The 24860-nt window shown below is 42.5% G+C and overlaps 1 long non-coding RNA gene and 1 pseudogene across 1 annotated transcript; one reads left to right on the top strand and one right to left on the bottom strand.

Annotated features, from left to right (window-relative positions):
- Positions 1-21425, top strand: part of LOC111976919 (histone deacetylase 7-like) — a 78970-nt pseudogene extending 57545 nt beyond the window's left edge.
- A 511-nt stretch (positions 21426-21936) lies between these two features.
- LOC139029049 (uncharacterized) lies at positions 21937-24854 on the bottom strand. The gene is made up of 2 exons (XR_011481304.1): positions 24629-24854; positions 21937-22340 (listed from the first exon to the last, which is right to left on the bottom strand). It is a non-coding gene; the product is annotated as an uncharacterized lncRNA (long non-coding RNA).
- Positions 24855-24860: the final 6 nt, after the last annotated feature.

Genomic DNA, 24860 nt, shown 5'->3' with positions numbered 1-24860 from the left:
TTGTCTCTCAGCTCATTCACAGCCATGTGAAAGCGACCTGTGTTGCTGATATTTAGTCCTTAGAATATGTGTAGTTTTTGGTGATGTCTAATAGAACTGTTGTTCCAAATAGAATTTATATTTGGTTCATCTTATTTCCACCTTTTTTGGAATATTCATTTATATTTGTTTTTTTTTAGGTTAACGGTTTCAGAGCCCAATCTGACAGAACCTTGTGAAGATGAATCTAGGTGTTGCTTGTAACCCCTCTTTTGTGGGAGACAGCACGCACCAGGTCATCTGGACAGCAGACAACTTGATTTCAGTGTTTGTAGGTGGATACCAGGTGCTGTCGATTCTTCTAATGTTTTTGCCAATTCATTCATGTAGATGTTAAATAATGTTGGACTTATTGGGCAGCCCTGTTTCACTCCCCCCCCTGAGCAGAAGAAGTCCTGGTTTGCTGGTTGCCAATTTTTAACCGCACATTTGTTTTTAGTGTACATCTCTCTCTCTCTCTCTACATCTCCTCGCTCCTCTCTCTCTCCTCTGCCCTCTCTCTCTCTTCTCTCTCTCTCCATCTCCTCTCTCTCTCTTCTCTCTCTCTCTCTCCTCTTCTCTCTCCTCTTCTCTCATCCTATCTCTCTGCCTCTCCTCTCTCCCTTTCTCCTCTCCCTTCTCGCTCTCTCTCGCTCTCTCTCTCTCTCTCTCTCGTCTCTTCTCTCTCTCTCTCTTTCTCTCTCTCTTCTCTGCTCTCTCTCTCTCTCTCCTCTCTCTCTCTCTCTCTCTCTCTCTCTCTCCTCTCTCTCTCTCTCTCTCTCTCGTCTTCCTCTCCTCTTCTTCTCATCTCTCTCTCTCTCTCTCTCTCTCTCTCCCATCCTCCCTCTCTCTCTCTCTGCAGACTCATCTCCCAGCAGCAGTAGCACCCCAGTGTCTGGCTGCAGCTCCCCCAATGACAGTCTACCCAATGAGAATGGAGTCCTGCCCTCTGTTGACGGGCTGTCCCATGAGGTTATTATCCGATTGGTATTTACCCACCCTCCCTCACCCCTCCACACACATACACTTATACATTACAAATGCATGAGATAAGGACAGAGGCTTCTTTGTCCTCTCTGGTGGGTTTGTGTGGAAATGGGAGCCGTAAAGCCCTAGTTTCTAGACAGTTCATTTGGTGTGTTTCTCTCAGTTGTTCCTGTCTGGGTAATGAAATGTTTAAAGCAATGATATTGGAGAAGGACATCTGGCTATAGCCCTGTAGCCGAACGCAGCACCAGATCTGATCATCAAATTCAACTCTCTCCACCTCGTCGTCTTGTCTTGGCTAATCAGCAGAATAAAAAGGCTTTTGAAAGACTCAAACACTACACAAACATGCAGACACGCAAACAACGCACACTCACTATTTATTTATGCACTTACAAAAAATCACTTAAACACATACACTACATGACCAAAAGTATGTGGACACCTGCTTGTTGAACATCTCATTCCAAAATCATGAGCATTAATATGGAGTTGGTCCCCCATTTGCTGCTATAACAGCCTCCTCTCTTCTGGGAAGGCTTTCCACTAGAAGATGTTGGAACATTTCTACTGGGACTACAAGAGCATTAGTGAGGTCGGGCACTGATGTTGGGCGATTAGGCCTGGCTCGCTGTCAGCCTTCCAATTCATCCCAAAGGTGATCGATGAGGTTAAGGGAAGGGGCTCTGTGCAGGCCAGTCAAGTTCTTCCACACGAACCATTTCTGTATGGACCTTGCTTTGTGCATGGGGCATTAACATGCTGAAACAGGAAAGTGCCTTTTCCAAACTGTTGCCACAAAGTTGTAAGCACAGAATCATCTAGAATGTCATTGTATGCTGTAGCGTTAAGATTTCCCTTCACTAGAACTAAGGGGCCTAGCCCGAAACATGAAAAACAGCCCCAAACCATTATTTATCCTCCACCAAACTTTACAGTTAGCAAAATGCATTCAGGCAGGTAGCGTTCTCTTGGCATCCGCCAAACCCAGATTCATCCATTGGACTGCCAGACGGTGAAACATGATTCATCACTCCAGAGAATGCGTTTCCACTGCTCCAGAGTCCAATGGGGGTGAGCTTTACACCACTCCAGCCGATGCTTGGCATTGCGCATGGTGATCTTAGGCTTGTGTGTGGCTGTTCGGCCATGTAAACCCATTTCATGAAGCTCCCGATGAACAGTTATTGTGCTGACTTTGCTTCCAGAGGCAGTTTGGAACTCGGTAGTGAGTGTTGCAACCGAGGACAGATCATTTTTATGTGCTATGCGCTTCAGCACTCGGCGTTCCCGTTCTGTGAGTTCGTGTGGCCTGTCACTTCGCAGCTGAGCCATTGTGCCTCTTAGACGTTTCCACTTTACAATAACGCCACTTACAGTTGACAAACTGACTTGTTGGAAAGGTTCACATGACGGTGCCACATTGAAAGTCACTGAGCTCTTCCTTCAGTAAGGCCATTCTATTGCCAATGTTTGTCTATGGAGATTGCATGGCTGTGTGCTCGATTTTATACGGCTGTGGCTGAAATAGCCGAATCCCAAAATTGAAAGGGGTTGTCCACATACTTCAGTATATATAGTGTACATATATATACAGTACACACAAGGCCTGTGCCTGCTGAGGTACCTATCAGCTTTGAGATTAAACAGTCTAGTCAATGTAGTTGAATTCATGTTGTGTGTGTCCTCAGGCCCAGAGACTACTGCTCCAGGATGGGTCTCTAGCGCACTTCACCATCCAGAGTTCCTCTGCTCTACCCACCATCACCCTGGGCCTGCCAGCCAATGCCAGGGTAAGCATATCACACAACTTTATGAAAATGACTATGTTATGAATTCAAGGTATTGTTATTATTATTATATTGCGACAGAGACATGGAAAAAACACTAAGACTCGTCTTTGATAGCAACAAGATCATTTATCGCCACTTTATATGTGTGTATGTGTGCAGAGTGATGGAGACTTGTCCCCTCTGAAGGTGGGCCGGGTGCCTATGGTGGCGGGAGGCCAGTCTGTCTACCTTCCTCTTGGGATGGAGGAGCAGAGTAGGTCGCTGTCGCCCCACCTCCAGCCTGTCCTCATCCTAGAGCCCTCCAGACTGGTCCATACCCCCATGCTCACTGGTGAGACACACCATCGCATTCACATACAATGCTGGCTGGCTTGCAATATGTTTGACTTCCAATAAACATTTGCCTTTGTATACAGCAGTTAAAATTCATTTTGCATGTAATTTGACATAGAACAGGAGAAGTTATTGCCAGGAATGTGTTCCTTATAAATGTATTACACAATACACAATTGCTAAGCTGGATTCTGTAGGCATTATCACTTTTCTCTTGCCTCATGTGAAAGAGCTAAGAAAAGGTTTATTCTGACACCAGAGGAAATGTGGTACCGCCACCTAGTGGCCTTGACAAATAGTCAGATTTACAGCCATACTCTCCCTGTCTCCTCCTGTCTCAGTTCCAGGCCTGGGCACCGTGCCACTACAGTTTGCCCCCCAGATGGATCGTCTGGCCCCGGGTGGGGGCCCTCACAAGCCCCTGAGCCGAACCCGCTCAGAGCCGCTGCCCCAGAGCCTCAGATCCCTACACCCCCTGCTGCAACAGCACCACAACAGCCAACTACTGGAGAGACTTAAACAGCAGACACACCTGGGCAAGGTGAGTGACTTACACACCTTCACAAATCCCGCATTTTCTCACACATACTCTCATACTCACTCATACTCTGTTGTAATGGATTATTGATTTTTGTACAATCCAAGGATGGTTTCCTCTGTCAGCAGCTGTCTTTTTCGAAAATAATTCATTGATTTGTATGGAGTTGGATGAATCTAAATTGATCAATAATTTTGTGTGTGTGTTCCAGCTGATGTCTAAATCCAGTGAGAAGCCTCGGCTCAGACAGATCCCCTCAGAAGACATGGACTCTGAGGAGGTGGGGCCAACGCCCAGCGACACCTATCACGGCCGAGCACGGGTGGAGTCACTGAGGGAAGCGGAGCCTGTGTCTGATTTGGACAGCCAGGGAGAACAGATCAATCTGCAACACACACTCATACTCAACCAGGTAAGATAAAGACACAGATGATAGAGGACCACTAATAGAATATGCCTTCCTTGAACTTCCAGCAGAGGGCAGCAACGTTTTCTTTTTTTTCGTGCTGCATGCAAGATTGACTTTACTTTACTTTCTGCGTGTATAGATTCCTGTGGGTTGAAAATCACGACAGCACTAAACATATCTCTCTCTCTCTCTCTCTCTCTCTCTCTCTCTCTCTCTCTCTCTCTCTCTCTCTCTCTCTCTCTCTCTCTCTCTCTGTTCTCTGTCTCTGGCTCTGTTCTGTATCTCTATCTCTATCTCTATCTCTATCTCTATTCTATCTCTATCTCTCTCTCTGGCTCTCTCTCTGGCTCTTTCTCTGGCTCTCTCTCTGGCTCTTTCTCTCTGTCTCTCTCTCTCTCTGGCTCTCTCTGGCTCTCTCTCTCTCTGGCTCTCTCTGGCTCTCTCTCTTCTCTCTCTCTCTCGCTGTCTCTTCTCTCTTTCTCTCTGGCTCTCTCATTTTCTATCTTGCTCCCTCTCTCGCTCTAGTCATTGCTATGGGAGAAACAGAAACAGCTGCAGCAGTTGCGTCGGCAGACAGCCCACATGGAGACGCTGGCGGTACCCATGATGCTTGGCAGTGCCCACCGGCCCTCTTCCGTACCCAGTCCTCACCAGCCTCCACCTCCCTCACGCTGCCAGACAAGCCCTGCCAATACCCGCCCCAGAACCACATAGCAAACCACGCTTCACCACCGGTAAGAATGAACGACACACACCCAGGCACACTGCCACAAGGTAATCTGTTTAGGTGTAGGTTATATACCCTACTGTGGCTGTAATTCAATTGATCCAATCTGAGGCCTGGTCAAGGACTCTCTGATAAGATATGGGTAGTAAGCAGTTTATATGCTTATATTGCATTTGTTTTCATTATCTCTCTTGTTGTGGTTAGATCTGTCTTACAGCTGTTGATTCACCGGAAATACTAACGTTAATGTGTGGCTCTGTTTGGTTGCAGGTCTGGTTTATGACTCTCAGATGCTGAAGCACCAGTGCACATGTGGTGACAACAGCAGCACCCCAGAGCATGCTGGGAGGATCCAGAGTATCTGGTCACGTCTCCAGGAGAGAGGTCTCAGGGGCCAGTGTGAGGTACATAGACCACCGTTTTTACCTCCTTTTTCTTTACCTACCCCCTCGGCACACTGGTTAAATCAACGTTATTTCCACGTCATTTCAATGAAATCATGTTGGACCAACATGGAATAGACGTTTAATTGACGTCTGTGCCCTGTGGGTAGACTCAAGGGACAAACATGACCTTTTCATGTGTAGCCATATTCAATATTGATGTGGGTAGTTGTATCTTACTAAATGGTCCAGTGTCTGCTGTAAGTCTGGTCCATTTTCCCCCATACAGACTATCCGGGGACGAAAGGCCACTCTGGAGGAGCTGCAGTCGGTCCATTCAGAGCGTCATGTTCTGCTGTACGGCACCAACCCACTGAACCGCCTCAAACTGGACAACCGCAAGCTGGCCGGTACGTCCTCACTAAAGATTTGATGATGTTTTCATATAATCTGTCATGCCAATCTTATGCCAGGGCCCCTTGCATAACTGGCAACAGTTTGGCAACTGTAAAGTAAAGCTACTCTCTCTGGTCTCTAATAAATAGAGATTTGCCTTTGGTTAATGAATCTAACGATACTGTATTGATAGCACTTTGGAATCTCTTACGTTTAGAAGATAACTCATTCGTGTATTTACAGTTTTTCTCAATCACATACAAGCATTTTTTGGAACAATTTTGTCGATTTTCAAAACAGAGTCCACAATACACAGAACTCTGTGGCCTTTTGCAAAGCAGTACATAACACTGAACACAGTTTCACACATTTCTCTTCTGATGAAAACCACGTGTTAATATTCTGTGAATAAAAATGTTGTATTCACTGATGACATTTGTATTTAAAGTTTTGCAAAAGCGTTTCTAAGATATGCAAGGCAGGTACGACGGCAATAAAAGGATCAGAAGTTCTGTATTTCAGAATTTGATCATTGCTATTCTGCTTTAGATACATTCCAATACAGATCCAAAAATTGCTTCTATGCGATTGAGAAAAAGTGTGAGATGTAATTTCACTGATGGTACACAGACAAACGTAATGTCATATGCTAATAAAATGATATGAAAATAAGCTGTTAACACTGATTATTTGTGATGAATAATACCACTCATTGTTCTCCCTCAGGCATTCTCTCTCAAAGGATGTTTGTGATGCTCCCATGTGGAGGAGTGGGGGTAAGTGAGAGGCCCGACACACACACACATATGCATGCACGCACACATGCACATACACACATTTTTCCCCAGCTCTCTCTCTTGTTCACAACACACACCTCTCGATTTCAGTTGGAAATTCTTCCCTCCAAGTCCTTACCAACATGTATATGATATGGTCCATTCAGAGTGATTAGTGATGGGAGTTGTTGATGTTGTTTCACAGTGAGGACCATGAGAAGATGAGGAGGGGATATGAAAAAAGAAAGCATGAGTGGGTTGAGACAATAAATTGCCTGACGATCTCTGTTGGACCAGGAGATTTCAAACTAATAGAAACATGATGCTCATGACAGGGGATTAAAGAAATGCCTCCAATTTCATTGTCTGAGCCAGACAGCTAGAAATACAAGTTTGTGAACAAACGGGGGAAAATGATGAAAGGAAGAAAGGATATGTAGAATGGAGTGGCCAGAAGCATGTTTAAGTCCCTGGGGGAATTCCCTCGTGTGCATGTATGCATTTTCCTCTCCCTGGAAATGTATGCATTTTCCTCTCCCTGGAAATGTTTGCATTTTCCTCTCCCTGGAAATGTATGCATTTTCCTCTCCCTGGAAATGTTTGCATTTTCCTCTTCCATGTATGCACCATGTATGCATTTTCCTCTCCCTGGAAATGTATGCATTTTCCTCTCCCTGGAAATGTTTGCATTTTCCTCTTCCATGTATGCACCATGTATGCATTTTCACCACGTATGCATTTTCAACATTTATGCATTTTCCTCTCCCTGGAAACAAGTCCTGTTTTTCCCTCTTGTATTTCTCTGTTGCTTGGGTAGCAAATCTCTATGGCACCGGGTGTGTCTGTGTACTGTAAGTATGGTAATATATCAGACAGCTGTTTTATAGTCCCATAAATGATTGAGGTGAGGTCTGTGTGCCTCCAAACTGGTGTCCCTGTAGTAATACTTAGTGCCATTGAAACCATGAAAAGAAACACTAGACCTGATCCATATAGCATGTTAGCAGATTCTCAACACATACTAATGACTGGTTCCTTCAAGCTTGGCAGTTGTGCTGTCCTGTCACTCACCCGTGTGTTGTTTTTGATTGGCAGGTGGACAATGACACAATCTGGAACGAGTCTCATACGTCCACGGCATCGCGCATGGCTGCAGGCAGTGTCACAGAGCTGGCCTTCAGAGTGGCCAAGGGAGAGCTCAAGGTAAGACACAGAGATCTGTAATCCCCATCAAATCACACTCCAGACTATCTCTCCAACTGCCTCAGGCAACTTGAGAAAGAATAGTGAATGATCATGTTTTGTTTTGTTTCTCTCCAGAATGGCTTTGCAGTGGTGAGGCCCCCAGGCCACCATGCTGACCCTTCCAACCCAATGTAAGTCTGTCTCATATCGAATGTGTGTGTGTTTTTGTTTCTGTGTAGTTTTTCATGTGTACTATACTCCTTGTGGTAGTGCGTGCCCAGGCTAACCACAGCGGCCTCTGCTGAGCGTTGCAGTGTCAGCACGCTGTCTGATGAAAGATATTTATGGGCTGATAGTGAAGCTGGGAAGGAAAAGAACAGAGAGAAGATTTATGCCTCTCCTATTGGTGTGCTGAATCGGCTTTTAGGAATTCCACCATTTTTCTTCGTATCCTAACCACTATCATCTTGTATTGCTAATGTCTGTTTCTCTACCTTTCTTTCACCCCCTCCCTCCCTCCAGGGGTTTCTGCTATTTCAACTCGGTGGCCATCGCAGCCAAGCAACTCCAACAGAAACTGAGTGCCAACAAGATCCTCATCGTTGACTGGGTAAGGGACTACAGTTGCAGTGATTGTAGCAATAACAGTAGTAACACTATTTTTGTTGGTGGTATCCTCGTCTCAGTTGACCTACTGTTTTGACAATAACTACAGTATTTAGTATGACCCTTATGATATACTGTGTACACATGAAAACATGTATGTATACACAAGTAAACACATGTGAGTTCTGTCTCACATTGCTTTATTTGTTACTATTGGCCAGGTCTAGGATATGACTAAAATAAGCCAGCAGTTATGTGATTTAATGTAACCAAATCTTCTCTTCCATCTCTGTCCTGTTGCCAGGATGTTCACCATGGTAATGGAACCCAGGAAGTGTTTTACAATGATCCCAGTGTGCTGTATATCTCACTGCATCGCTATGACGACGGCAACTTCTTCCCTGGCAGCGGGGGGCCAGCTGAGGTAAGTGACATCATTGGGTCAGCTCTACACCGGGCATTCTGCCAGTAGGACAATGGGCATGACATCATTGGGTCAGCTCTACACCGGGCATTCTGCCAGTAAGGACAATGGGCATGACATCATGGGTCAGCTCTACACCGGGCATTCTGCCAGTAGGACAATGGGCATGACATCATTGGGTCAGCTCTACAGCGGGCAATCTGCCAGTAGGACAATGGGCATGACATCAAGAGAAGCTAGAGCAACTAGCTAGGTTCCAAAGTAACAGTGGACAGATGTTTGCTCAAGGGTCTTAGTGTGTTTAGGAGACATTCTATTACACGTGTTGTGCCTCTAGCACCTCTATGTTATTGACCGCATCTCCATGGAGAATGCATTGTCTCAGTAGGGCTCTCTGTGTTGTAGGTGGGATCTGGTGCTGGAGAAGGCTTCAATGTCAACGTTGCCTGGACTGGAGGTCTGGACCCCCCTATGAGTGATGCTGAGTACATCGCTGCTTTTAGGTACGACAGCTCTGACCATGATCCTTTCTGGTTTAAACATGAATGTCCACCCGTCCCCATTTCTGTAACTATGCAAAAACGAAGGTCTTACCTTGTCACTTTCTAGAAAGGACCCCCTTCTCCCCTTATACGGTATTGACTGTAATTTGCAAAAGTGCAAAAACTCTTGACGCATTTCTGAATCGGAGTCATTTGAAGTGCATGTGTACGGTCCCAATTTTCAATGTTTTATGTGTGAGATTAAATTGTCTCCAGGTTTGGTGGTTGTTGTATTAAACAGACATTTCACTGCCACTTCCTCCATAGCACTTAATTGCCACCGGTGGGTGGTTCAGGTTCTAATGAAGTTTCTGTATTTTGGTTAGGTCGGCTGTCTGGTGGCAACCGTAGGAAACTGTGGCGACCACAGACAGTGGTGGGTGGGCCCCACCTCTAAGCCAGCGTAACAAAATGAGAATGACAACATAGTCCTGGAAAAGTTTCAACAAAAGTTTTTAACTTCAACGTAATAAGAAACCAGGGTTTAATATTCCTATTACACCTCTCTTTTCCACACAGTAGTACACCACCCTTGGAAATAATAATAAAGCCTCTGTTTTTGAATCTGAAAAGACACCACCATTTTGTTGCCACACATGTCTGTCCCACACAGATTTAAAATGTCTAACAAGTTTGTTGGTGAAATGTTCTCAGTCAGTTTCTTTAAACTCCAGGGGCAAGGAATGCACCCCCACCACCTCCTTGTCTCCTCCGTCTCATTCCTGTTCTCCTCTTCTCCCTACCTCTCTCCTTCCCTTGCTCTGATTGATCTTTAATGAGCCCTCTCCCTCTCTCTCTTGTTCTCCCTGTAGTCTGTCTATAGCTGGGCTCACAGGGGAGTAGGGGAGGTTTTATTGGTCTGCAGGGGAGGCAAGGTTGGTTAGTGTGGTGGGGAGTGGGGGGGGTCTGGGCTGGAGGAATCCAAACGCAGGATAATGAACCCAAATGGATCCCAGATGGCAGGCTGTCAGTGACGTGAGGAGAGTGACAAGCTCCAAATGGGAACCAGACGTGCTTATGGAGGCTTTGAACTCGGGCGGCAGCAGAGATGCCTGCGTTAGCTCCCTCGCTAGCTAGTGGCCCTGCTCAGTTCTGTGCTGTGCTGGTTGACTCTCTAACAGAGAGAGGTGGCTGACGCCAGTCCAGAAAACAACAGGAGGCCCCTGCAGCTCGACCTCAACCCTGCTCTCTTCACTGTCATTAACAGCCAGACAGGGCTGTTTGTGGAGTAAATATTGTTGAGGTGTTGTTGAAATGCTGTTGTTTCTCCCTGCAGGACGGTGGTGATGCCCATAGCTCAGGAGTTCTCCCCTGATGTGGTCCTGGTCTCCTCAGGGTTCGATGCAGCAGAGGGACACCCTGCACCTCTAGGGGGTTACAACGTCACCGCCAAATGTAAGCAAGGCTTTCCTCAAACAGTACACGTTAGACCATGAGCTAGCTTGTACAGTGGTTTCAGAGCTTTGCTAGTTAGTTCTTGATAAATAGAAGGTAAGACATTTATAAGCCTTGACTTCGTACACGCTGACCTGGTTGCATCACTGTTGTAAATGTGTGTCTTTATTGATTTATATGAATCTGTGCTGTAAATGTCATTAAGATTGGTACATGCACTGTAGTACAGTGCCTTCAGAAAGTATTCATACTCATTGGCTTATTCCACATTTAGTTGTGTTACAGCCTGAATTCAAAATAGATTACATAGATTTTTTTATCTCACCTATCTACACAACATACCCCATAATGACAAAGTGAAAACATGTTTTTAGACATTTTTGCAATTGTATTGAAAATGAAATACAGAAATATCTAATTTGCAAAAGTATTCACACCCCTGAGTCAATACAATGTTAGAATCACCTTTGGCAGCGATTACAGCTGTGAGTCTTTCTGGTTAAGTTTCTAAGAGCTTTGTACACCTGGATTGTACAGTATAAAAAATACATCTTCAAGCTCTGTCAAGGTGGTTGTTTTTTCATGTCTTGTCATATATTTTCAAGGCGATTTTAGTCTAAAATGTAACTAGACCACTCAGGAACATAACATATCCTCTTGGTAAGCAACTCCTTGTGTTTTAGGTTATTGTCCTGCTGAAAGGGGAATTTGTGTCCCAGTGTCTATTGGAAAACAGATTGAACCAGGTTTTCCTTTAGAATTGTGCCTGTGCTTAGCTCTATTCCGTTTCTTTTTATCCTGAAAAACTCCCTAGACCTTGCCGATGACAAACATACCTATAACATGATGCAGCCACCACCATTCTTGAAAATATGAAGAGTGGTACTTAGTGATGTGTTGTGTTGGATTTACCCCAAACATAACACTTCGTATTCAGGACATACAGTTAATTTCTTTGCCACAATTTGTGCAGTTTTACTTTAGTGCCTTATTGCAAACAGGATGCATGTTTTGGAATATTTGTATTCTATACAGGCTTCCTTATTTTCACTCTGTCATTTAGGTTAGTATTCTAGAGTAATTGAAATGTTGTTGATCCTCAGTCTTCTCCTATCACAGCCATTAAACTCGGTAATTGTTTTAAAGTCACCATTGACATCATGGTGAAATCCCTGAGTGGTTTCCTTCCCCTCTTGAAATTGAGTTAGGAAGGATGCCTCATTATTGTTATTTTATTGTGTTACTTTTTAAATGTTTTACTTTAGTTTATTTAGTAAATATTTTCTGTTGTATTCGGCGCATGAGACAAATACATTTGATTTGATTCTATTGTTTTATTTGTATCTGTAGTAAATGGGTGTATTGATACAGCATCTAACGTGTAATTAATAACTTCGCCATGCTCAAAGAGATATTCAATGTCTGCTTTTTGTATTTTTACCCATCTACCCATCTTTGCGAAGCATTGGAAAACCTCCCTGGTATTTGTGGTTGAATCTGTGTTTGAAATTCACCGCTCTTCTGAGGGACCTTACAAATAGTTGTATGTGTGGGGTACAGAGATGAGGTAGTCATTCAAAAAATCATGTTAAACACTATTATTGCACACAGTGAGTCCATTCAATTTATTATGTGGCTTGTTAAGCAAATATCTACCCCTGAACTTATTTAGGCTTGCCATAACAAAGGGGTTGAATACTTATTGACTCGATACTTATTGACTCTTCATTTTAAATTAATTAGTAAAAAAATCCACTTTGACATTATGGGGTAATGTGTGTAAGCCAGTGACACAAAATCTCAATTTAATACATTTTAAATTCAGGCTGTAACACAACAAAATGTGGAAAAAGGTCAAGGGGTGTGAGTACATTCTGAAGGCACTGTATATGGCCATGTTGTCAGTCTAGAAAAGGAGTTGGCACACATGCCTCATTGAACATGATTTAGGCTAGTTTATTGACTGTGTTGTTTTTGATGTGTCCATCAGGTTTTGGGTTCCTGACCCGGCAGCTGATGGGTCTGGCTGGAGGCCGGGTGATCATGGCCCTGGAGGGAGGTCACGACCTCACGGCCATCTGTGACGCCTCCGAGGCCTGCGTCAGCGCTCTCCTGGGCATTAAGGTGAGAGACTGGTTTAAGGTGCATTAAAGCAGTTTATGAACTACTTTTAAACCCCTTCATAAATCATGTTAAGTATACCACAAAGGAATGTTAAGTCTATAGGAATATTCAATCATATACAGTGCATCCGGAAAGTAATCAGACCCCTTGAATTTTTCCACATTTCATTACATTACAGCCTTTTTTCTTATCTATCTACACACAATAGCCCATAATGACAAAGCGAAAACAGGTTTTTAGAAATAACTTATTTAAATAAGTATTCAGACCCTTTGCGATGAGACTCAAAAATGAGCTCAGGTGCATCCTGTTTCCATTGATCATCCTTGAGATGTTTCTACAACTTGATTGGAGTCCACCTGTGGTAAAATCAATTAATTGGCACATGACAGCCGGCTTGAAGTTTGCCAAAAGGCACATAAAGGACTCTGACCATGAGAAACAAGATTTTCTGGTCTGATGAAACCAAGATTGAACTCTTTGGCCTGAATGCCAAGCGTCACGTCTGGAGGAAACCTGGCACCATCCCTACGGTGAAGCATGGTGGTGGCAGCATCATGCTGTGGGGATGTTTTTCAGTGCAGGGACTGGGAGACAAGTCAGGATTCAGGGAAAGATGAACAGAGCAAAGTATAGAGAGATCCTTGATGAAAACCTGCTCCAGAGCGCTCAGGACCTCAGACTGGGGCAAAGTCTGTGAATGTACCTGAGTGGCCCAGCCAGAGCCCGGACGTGAACCCGATCAAATATCTCTGGAGAGACCTGATAATAGCTGTGCAGCGACGCTCCCCATCCTACCTGACAGAGCTTGAGAGGATCTGCAGAGAAGAATGGGAGAAACTCCCCAGATACAGGTGTGCCAAGCTTGTAGCGTCATACCCAAGAAGACTCGAGGCTGTAATCGCTGCCAAGGGTGCTTCAACAAAGTACTGAGTGAAGGGTCTGAATACTTAATGTAAATATGACGTTTCAGTTATTTATTTATTTTTGTGCAAAAAAATCATGTTTTTTGCTTTGTCATTATTGTGTATTGTGTGTAGATTAATGATTAATACATTTTAGAATTAGGCTGTAACATAACATAATGTGGAAAAAGTCAAGGGGTCTGAATACTTTCCAAATGCACTATAAATAATAGGAACGATATTGAGTGCTGGAAAGGAGGATGTTGTTGATTAGTGGCCTGATGGTTTCCTCTCCCACTGTGTTGTCCATACAGGAGCCTCTGTCGGAGGAGGTGCTGCTGCAGAAGCCCAATGCTAACAGTGTTTGCACGCTACAGAGAGTCATACAGATACATGGTGGGTAAACAGTCATTCTACTCCTTATGTCTCTTTCTCATACAGTACACCACTGTCCCTATGTTCCCTCTGTCTCTCTATTCTATTTTTGTCTATCCCTTTATTCTGGTCTGATCCTAATTATTGTGAAATGCAGACTTCCTGAGTACACACAATGATTTAATACATTAGGCTACAAGGCTATTAACAATATTGATATTTCACCATATGGGCCCATACAGTATGAGGGACTAGCTTTTATATCAGTTGGACGATTAGACCTTCTGACTGCAGCAAAAGTGCTCACTGCTAATTCAAGTGTGTGTGCTTACTGGCTCTGGTTTAGGCAACAAAACACACAGAATAAACACACATAATGTAGGGCAGAGTGGGGTAAGTTGAGCCATGTTTTACATTCAGCTTCACTCCGTCAAGGGAAATATAGTATTCTTTTAACAAAGGTATCTACATATATTTCAGGATGTTGTGTGTATATAGTGGCTTGCGAAAGTATTCACCCCCTTTGGCATTTTTCCTATTTTGTTGCCTTACAACCTGGGATTAAAATCGATTTTTTGGGGGTTTGTATCATTTGATTTATACAACATGCCTACCACGCAAATATGTTTTATTGTGAAACAAACAAGAAATAAGACAAAAAAACGGAAAACTTGAGCGTGCATAACTATTCACCCCCCAAAGTCAATACTTTGTAGAGCCACCTTTTGCAGCAATTACAGCTGCAAGTCTCTTGGGGTATGTTCCTATAAGCTTGGCACATCTAGCCACTGGGATTTTTGCCCATTCTTCAAGGCAAAACTGCTCCAGCTCCTTGAAGTTGGATGGGTTCCGCTTGTGTACAGCAATCTTTAAGTCATACCACAGATTCTCAATTGGATTGAGGTCTGGGCTTTGACTAGGCCATTCCAAGACATTTAGATGTTTCTCCTTAAACCACACGAGTGTTGCTTTAGCAGTATGCTTAGGGTCATTGTCCTGCTGGAAGGTGAACCTCCATCCCAGTCTCAAATCTCTGGAAGACTGAAACAGGTCTCCCTCAAGAATTTCCTTGTATTTAGCGCCATCCAACATTCCTTCAATTCTGACCAGTTTCCCAGTTCCTGCCGATGAAAAACATCCCCACAGCTTGATGCTGCCACCACCATGCTTCACTGTGGGGATGGTGTTCTCGGGGTGATGAGAGGTGTTGTGTTTGTGCCAGACATAGGGTTTTCCTTGATCGCCTTAAAAGCTCAATTTTAGTCTCATCTGACCAGAGTACCTTCTTCCATATGTTTGGGGAGTCTCCCACATGCCTTTTGGTGAACACCAAACGTGTTTGCTTATTTTTTTCTTTAAGCAATGGCTTTATCTTCTGTCCACTCTTCCGTAAAGCCCAGCTCTGTAGAGTGTACGGCTTTAAGTGGTCCTATGGACAGATACTCCATTCTCCGCTGTGGAGCTTTGCAGCTCCTTCAGGGTTATCTTTGGTCTCTTTGTTGCCTCTCTGATTAATGCCCTCCTTGCCTGGTCCGTGGGTTTTGGTGGGTGGCCCTCTCTTGGCAGGTTTGTTGTGGTGCCATATTCTTTCCATTTTTTAATAATGGATTTAATGGTGCTCCGTGGGATGTTCAAAGTTTGTATATTTTTTTATAAGCCAACTTTGATCTGTACTTCTCCACAACTTTGTCCCTGACCTGTTTGGAGAGCTCCTTGGTCGTAATGGTGCCGCTTGCTTGGTGGTGTCCCTTGCTTAGTGGTGTTGCAGACTCTGGGGCCTTTCAGAACAGGTGTGTATATATACTGAGATCATGTGACGGATCATGTGACACACAGGTTGACTTTATTTAACTAATTTAGTGACTTCTGAAGGTAATTGGTTGCACCAGATCTTATTTAGGGGCTTCATAGCAAAGGGGGTGAATACATATGCACACACCACTTTTCTGTTTTTTATTGTTGTTGTTGAATTTTTTTAAACAAGTGTTTTTTTTCTTCATTTCACTTCACCAATTTGGACTATTTTGTGTATGTCCATTACATGAAATCCAAATAAAAATCTATTTAAATTACAGGTTGTAATGCAACAAAATAGGAGAAATGCCAAGGGGGATGAATACTTTTGAAAGGCACTGTCTGAATATATGTAAAAATATAGTTTTGAAAACATAGCTTGCCCCAAAAAAGTGGTCTCTTGACATGTCTTACACCGGGTATGGGGAATGTTGAGCCACAGGATAGGGTAAGTTAAGCCCCTACTGAATGAAATATTACCGCTATCTTTTTAAAACCATGTCTATCTTTATTTCCCAAACACAGATCAATCACTTTTAATAAAAAAATAAAAAAATTAAGCATGGCTTAACACCCAACAAACACTTTGTACCTTCTTAAACACTTTTAACATAGGCCCTGTTGTTACCTGATAAGCCAGCGATAATGCCTTGCATTAGAAACACTTGAATTTGCTCAACTTACTCCAATTGCCATTGGCTCAATTACCCCACTCTCTCCTACTGTATAGCCCAAAATATTCTCTGTCTGTTTTTCAGGTCAGTATTGGCAGTCCCTGAAGACGTTCAGTAGCTCCGTGGGACTGTCCTTCCTGGGTGCTCAGAGAAGAGACTGTGAGGAGACTGATGCTGTCAATGCTCTGGCCTCTCTCTCTGTGGGGGTCCTGACCAGCAAGAGGTACGACAGGAGCACATATACCCAAACACTCCTTAACACTCTCACAGTAAAGGGCAGGCTCCCCTGTACAGTACTGTACAAATACGATGCATGATGCTTTTCCTAACCATCTTCTCTATGTGTTTGCCCCCCAGCCTCCTCGACGAGCCTATGGAGCATGACGACGATTCCATGTAAAAGATGCTGACTTTTGACCTCAGAGACCTCTCCTTCAGGACGTCCCAATAGCCTTGGAGATCCTGCGCTGTCACACGACGAGGGGGAAGAGTGTAGATTGTGGAACTCTGCCTTAACCAATGAGACCTTAAAGCCACACAGTGCCTCAAAGACCACCGTTCATTCTCCTAAGACTGTATGCAGTGCAACTTAACACAGCGAAGAGTGAACTCAACACAGTGGAACTAATGTAGCCTGCTAAGCCACACCAAAGACCTGTCAGTGTATATGTGAGATAAAAGATGTTCTCTCAAACAACTGATTATTTTACTCTGTCCGTGGTCTAGCCCTAGCAAGACAGAGTCATTTATATTGTGTGTATTCAGAAGGACACGTCCATACCAGCCCTGTGCCGTCATATTGACCACTCTTTGGCCTTTAAAACAAGTACAGACATAAAGGTCTTATGGAGGCACTTACAGTAAAGAAATACTTCCCAGCCGTTGTCTTATTTCCCCAGTGTCTGTGAATAATACAGGCCATAGAGACGATGTGCCCTTGAAGGAGGGAATACTTAGCACCAGGTCTGTGGGTGTCTGTTGTTGTGTCAGTGAGCAGAGCAGACCCCAGTCAGTCTGAGGAAGGCCCTGGACAGACAGAGGTAGAGAGAGAGAGAGCCTAGAGGGGACCAGCCAGCACCTGGCAACTGTTGAATGGCTCAGTCGGTCCTCGATGATGTCATTAATAGTTTAACCACTAAAAAAATACAAAAAATAAGAAGAAAATGAAGATAAGGATGACTGTGGTTTTATCTGTTGTTTTTGTTTTTGCACTGTGCATTCCGTAATGTGAACCATTGAAAATTCCAAACCTCGGGGAAACTCAAGTTCTAGATTATTTAATTATCTGTTAAACTTTGAAGATTGGAAGATATTGTTGTCCTCTAAAATCGACTCTCACATTCTAAAAAAAAGACTTATGCATTCTACATTTCTACCGGCATGTATACACATTGAGTATTTATACGAAGTGCATTTGCAAAAAAAATCCTGTTTGGCCAGATTGTATTACGAATACTTTCAACTGCTGTTCATAGACAAGTGTCTTTATATATTGTTGGCAGAGACACACACAAACACACACACTCAGAAAGGCATTGTAGACATGCACGGTATTTCCCTTTATGTCTTACCACTGACATGATGAGGACCAAAATTTTACCTCCTGTCTCGAGGATATATAGTATACAAACTGTATGAACAGGAACAATTAAACCAATGAATCTTATGAAGAGCTGAAGACCTACCACTGTTTGGAAGGAAATACTAGTTCTATGTTCATTCCTATGCCATTGTATTGTTTATGATGCTAGTCAAAGGCTCTAATGCACTTCATGGAGATCTCCCAAAGAAATCGGTCTTCAATATGGCTGCAGTGGGACTGTATTACTGCAGATGGACCAGTGTGGTTACGGTGTTACTGTACGTTGATGTTTGTTTTTGCAGGACCAGAATTTTGACCTGTGGATAGACATTTATTGTGTACATTCATTTGACAGTTCAGTTCCCTTGATATTATCCACGGACAGTAATATCAAGCAGAGTTGAATACAGTTAAACTGAGCGTATTATTTTATGTGAAAACTTTCTTTATGGTGTTGCTCTGTACTATTACTGTTAGCGCTATGGAGGTCAGTGGCGGTCGGTGCCATTTAAAATGAGGGAGGACGATTTCTTTTTTATGAGCATGGCCTTATTTCTATTACATCATATTGGATGACTGTCATTCATTTTCCATTCACACAGTTCACTGTAACAGCGATAGGTTTAGGCTACTACATGATACTCAAATGTTACCTATACCCATCATGTTGCTACAACCTAGCCTATGAATGAAAGTTTACAACGTAGGTGCACACAGGTCGAGAGAAACATTTGAGGTGACAGACCGTGACACATGGACACACAGTGACACATTCAATATCGCCTTGCACACTCTTGTCTGCATCTAGCTGATCTAGGGTGTAATCATTAGTCCAACAGTTGCAAACAAGTTTCTATTGGACAAATTCAGGTATGTTTATCCCCATTTCGTTCTGTTTGCTTCCGTTTAAGAAACGTTTTACAGCAGAATGAATACACCCCTGATCACGCGTAAATACAGTTCACTTTCATAGCAGCCACGTTGTATTCCTTCTCGCATCTATGCGCTCTCCTCCTCTCACCTTTTGCTTGTGGACTTCAATGCGCAACACATCAGCTGAATGTGACCAGGCAAAAAATAATAATCCAAGCCAAACTATCATAACCGCTACACACAGCCTACATCATTGTCACCATATTAGCTAAAGTAACGTCATAGTCAACATAGCTAATATAACTAATGCTTTAGTAAACCCGCTACAATCATGCAGTAATGTTACAGTGTACAGTCAGTAAGCAGTTTAGCACCTGCACCGGCGGGCCCCGGGGGCAATACATTTGTAAAACCAAAATCTTACCTTACCTTGGAAGAGTTCCAGTGTTTTGTTGGATAGTCATAGCCAGCTAGCTAACATAGCATCCCTCTGTTCGAGAAGAGTATTTAAGCAGGCTTAACTAGCTAGCTGCATAGGCTAGCTAAGTAAGTGAAAGTGAAAAAAATGACTCTCTTGCTTCTCCTATATTTTGGAAGAAATTAATTTGTTCAAAACTGTTCAACTATTGTCTTTCTCTCTTTGAGTCAACTACTCACCACATGTTATGCACTGCAGTGCTAGCTAGCTGTAGCTTATGCGTTCAGTACTAAATTAATTCTCTGATCCTTTGATTGGGTGGCCAACATGTCAGTTCATGCTGCAAGAGCTCAGAGGTTGGAGGACAAGTCAATGTACCCAGAGGAGGATGAACCATGGTGCTACCCTACAGAGTGCTGTTGAGGCTACTGTAGACTTTCATTGCAAAACAGTGTGTTTTAATTCATTATTTGGTGACGTGAATAGTATAGTTTTATCTAATTCATTCAATTTTATGAAATTCACTGAGGATGGTCCTCCCCTTCCTCCTCTGAGGAGCCTCCACTGATGGAGATGTGGCTTTACTATGATGGTGCATACTTCTCCCTTGGGCCTTGTGTAGGAAGTCTCTCTTGTACTCCAGTTGTATGTATGATGCAGTACTTGACATCATGCTGATTATAGATTTTCAGATATACTGTATCTGCACACATCCAAACTGAAACTAGTTTGTTAACATGTCCTGAGACCATTTTTGTGTGTTCATGACGTCCAGTGTAGATTGTTGTTGTTGTGAATTGAAATGTGTAGCACATTCCACTGTTTTGTTTTCTATATTCATTCTGGGGTTATGTAGTTTGTCTTAATGAGCATTTCATCTAGATTGCACTCGTTTTTAGAGGTTCTTCAGTGGATGGGAAAAAACTGCCCACCATCAAATTGAGAAATTGACATTTGTTTTCAGATTCCCAATATTATTTTGTATATGACCCCATACTTCTATGGAATGTGGCTAAATGTCTAAATGTATCATAAGCTCTCTATTAATGTGTATTACTGTGTTTTCTCTGTTGAAAATCGAAGAGGAGAGTGAGAGAGAGCATCCACTTCTGACTAACCACTGCAGAAAGAAAGCATTTACAAAGCATATTTTTCAGGAACATACTTTCTCTGCTGGTGCGCCAGTACAGTGGCATGTACGCTGGTGATGCACGTCAATCTTGTCTTAAATAAACATTCTTCTCTAACCTTCGCTTCATCCTCTGCCCTAGTTGTCGTTGAGAGAGAGATAACGATAACCATGCTAACAAGTCTTATAGTCTTTTCTTACTATACTCTGTACCAACCACTGTGAATGGCTACAGATGTAGGATTGTAATTTGATCACCATGTTACCGGAGAACTTTCCTGAAATGCAGGAAATTTAAACCTTGTAGTGTATTTGTGGAAAGAAAATGAAAAAAGTCTACTTTTAAACAAAAAAAAACGTATCAATCTCTACAATACTGTCCATTAATTATAATCCACATAATTCACATTTCCTGTTGCTGCAGGACTACTTTTGTGCTGTAGCAACTGGTTCAAATAATGTGTGTAGGAGGCCATTGCCCGTTTTCAATATTCATTATTGTTTGTACTAACTATTTGTTTTGGGGTGGTTGTTTTCAAGACTCTGGGCAATGTTTGCCCGTAAGATCCCATCAAAGACTTGTATAAAAAGACATAGAATTAACCACCATTATTCATATTCTCGTAGAACAGTGCCTGTGCTCTCTGTCTCGTAGTACACCGGTGGGTATCTGTTGTCTATGAAGTATTGTTGGATACTGTACATTACCTCTCCTGTAAAGACTTCCAGGGGCCTATGGGCAACACTCTTATTGTTTTAGTGACAAGTGGGCCACTCCTCTTGATTTCCTTTAATATTGTCCTTTTTATGCTCTGTTTCTTAAAGTCACTGTAAATAGATACTCAAGACCAAAATACATCACGCATGTGCCTTGAGTCAAGTATTGGTAGCCTTCACTAACTGGAGTTAAGAATAACAGTCTTTTTTTCATACTTTTTATTTACCTTGTGCTCATTTTTTCCTACATATTTCCTATGTATGTATAGAAAGAATGTCTATTTTGTACTGTTTTTCTCTTAATTAAATTTTTTTATTGTCATTTTTGTGTGTACAGAATTGTAGGTGTGACAACATGTTGGATATACGGTGTACTTTCCTGGTCCACTAATACATGTATCCACATGTGCTTCTGTGGTTGGGCATATCATAGCATTTCTTTCCAACCAGACAACCAATAAATATTTTAGAGGCCTTATTTTCCCCAAAAGAACAACAGCTTTATGGGCAATTATACCCTGGTCTGCCTGAGCAGACACTTGGCCCTCATTAAGGAAGTCTGTGCTATAGAGCACTAATTTATGCTGACAGGGTAACACGTAGATTATCTGATAACCCAGGTTCTTTCACACACAAACTCAAAGAAGGATAATCGCTGTATTTCTTATGTATTTGGCGTTTAGAAATGTTATTGTGTCATCATCCATCTCCAAATGTTTTGTCATTCATTTTGGATGCTGATGGTGGACTTGTCCATTCTGGTGTAGTGCAGTACAGGGTGTATGCTTTAAGGTGAGATTGGCAATAAGATGGGGCTGAGAAAGATGCTTCAAAGATGCTCAAGTACTCATTTTATTATCTTACACCAACTGATTCCCTTTTAATGAGGAATTGTATGTTGGTTTACAAACAGTTCTGTACTACACTACAATAGGAATATTCCCATTAATATCTGCAACTTACATTTGTTTACCAAATTGTTTCCAAGTCACAAGTTGCAATTTCCAGGTCCTAAAATTCTATAGTTGTCCCTCTTCTAGACCTGCTAGTAGCTCTGAATCATTGTCCCATAGATTCTGTGTGGGCTCGAGGAAGCTGAGTCTCTCTACAGTACCTCTCCAGAGTGAGGCCAGGCTCATATCTTTGATTTAGTTGGTCCAGAGGTGTAGGTCCAAACCAGTAAACAAAGGGATTGCAGACCAACAGGTGGAGGCTTCTCAGTCGCCTTGGTGCAGTGCTGGGGAGACAGACACAAGATTCTGTAAGTGCTACGTGCTTCAAACATTCTGCAAGTGTTACGTAATGAAAAATATGCCATTTCCTTTTGTGTTGAAGAAAGCACAAATTATTAGTCCATGATGCCTAACAAAATCCCTCTGCACTCTCTAACAGTTAAACTGGTTCAACTCCTAGGGGAAAAAGTCATGGGCATAAAAACTCCCTTTAGTGTTGAGCTGTTTATGTCCATTTTCCCTGCCCCTGTTTTGTTTGGAGGTCAGGGCTGGGTGTTTTGTTGACCATGTCCTTATAAAATGTGGTATTTCTATTAAATGTAACTGGATAATATCAATGAACATGCATATAAAAGACAAAAGTAACCTCAAATATAAATATAAACTTAGAACTGACGGTTGTGTGTGGCAATAAGTTTAGAAACAAGACCAAAGCAGGCTAAAACACCAATGTGTATTTGATCTCCTTAATTAATAAGGAAGCCATTTGACAGCGGTGTAACAACTGGTGAGCTGTAGCGGCCATCTTGAAAGACACGGATAAACATTGATGCCTAAAAAAATCTGTATTTATGTGGCATACACACACACATACCAAAGCAACCACACGGAATAGCAGGGAGAACATGTGCATACTGTATTCACATGTATATGAATACAAAGATGAACAGAAAGGGCTAAGCAGACTAACTGGAGAATACTGCAGGACCCTAACGAGAAAGGAGCAAAGAATGTCTTCCTTCAGAGTCAGCTTGAAGACTGAACCATAACAATGACCATCCCAACAAACACTGTCTGAGAATGCATTTCTCATATCTAGCCGCCTAAACAGGCCACTTTCATTTCACATGGTATTAAGTAAGAGATTAAAGGGTATGTAGCTTTCATTCACCTCTAACACAATTTCTAGAGGACAGTATTATTTGTGAATGTCACAGAAAATAACTTGTCAATGTGGGCTAGGTTGTAGGAACACACTGTGCTGAATGTACTATGAAAAATACTTCCCTCAGAAGCATGGTAATGGTACATCTTGTGGACAGTTTAATGATACGTTCTGGGGGTTTTCCTGCATTGGGAATGAAGTGGGTAAAGCAGTGGTTTCAAATGGCAAAGGCCAAATGTGTGGCTACTGGTGAAGGGAGGTACAGCCACTGATGAGGCGTCTGACAGCCGTCTTTAACATGGATCGGTGGAACTGGACGAATCTATGACACCACTTTCATCAAACTCTGTGGTTTGTGGGAGTGCAGTAGACAGCCATCACTTCTCCTTTGATAGCTAACTGCTGCATGGTTTCTCACAACCAGTTTGTTTTTGTTGAGCCTTGTCAAGAACTATCTAATTTTCGTGTAACGTAGCAAGTTTAAGCCAAAATGAAAGGAAAGTATTTCAAAGGAAAGTTTTTGCACCAAAATAAATAAATGGAATTGTTTTTTTGTTGGAAAGTGAAACGTGTAATGTTACTTTTTCCACAATAATTTGGCTTCTAATGTAGATTATTATGAATAGGTCAGTGTCTAGGAAATGTATGAGACTATGGGATACAATGAGTTATGTATGAGACTATGGGATACAATGAGTTATGTATGAGACTATGGGATACAATGAGTTATGTAATGAGAACTATGGGATACAATGAGTTATGTATGAGACTATGGGATACAATGAGTTATGTATGAGACTATGGGATACAATGAGTTATGTATGAGACTATGGGATAATAACAACATCAAGTCTATGAAGAAGTTGCATATGGTTATGTTCATGATTTCTGGTCTAAATTACATTTGTATGTGTATAGATAATAAAAAGAAGATACCTACTGTATGGAGCGATTTGTCAGAGTTCAACGCTATTTGTTACAAAATGTATGAAATAACAGCTCTACATCTTCCTATTAGGTCCATAGTCCTGATGATAATCATGGGATACATCAAACTACTATTTTATATACATGTTCAATATAAACTGATCTTGTAGAATAGTTACTGTATACCTTGAATGTAAAAAGAGAATTGTGTTAACCTAAGATGTGCTGTCCTATGACCCTCCCTTGTGATTCACTTACTTGGTAATAGTTACTGCGTTTCATTCTGACAAATGTCCAGCATGGCATTCAATACTCCAATAAAACACCAGGTGTTGTCCTATGTTTATATCTGATCACCTCCAGCAGATCTGTTCAATTATTACTTCTTTGCATGCAATATAAAACAGTGAGATTTTGCTTTGGAAAGATAATATTGAGTATGTACTGTATGGTTTGTATCTCGGCAGACGGAGTGCATACCTGGTGTAGAATGATAAGAGGAGTTAGATGATGTGAGGATGAGGGTCAGAGAGCAGGGGTCAGAGATCATGGGAGGTTGGCTTGGGGAGGGCGAGGGGGCAGGAGAGGAGGGAGGGGGTGTTAGAGAGGTAGGTGACAGGGCTAGTGGGTAGCGGACATGGACCAGGCCCCCTCCATCCTCCACACTGAGAATGCATAGCTGAGTCTCTCGTGGGCTAGGTAGTTACAGCTG

The sequence above is a fragment of the Salvelinus sp. IW2-2015 genome, linkage group LG17 (assembly GCF_002910315.2).
Source record: "Salvelinus sp. IW2-2015 linkage group LG17, ASM291031v2, whole genome shotgun sequence".
Taxonomy (NCBI): domain Eukaryota; kingdom Metazoa; phylum Chordata; class Actinopteri; order Salmoniformes; family Salmonidae; genus Salvelinus; species Salvelinus sp. IW2-2015.
This window is presented reverse-complemented; position numbering and strand designations above follow the sequence as displayed.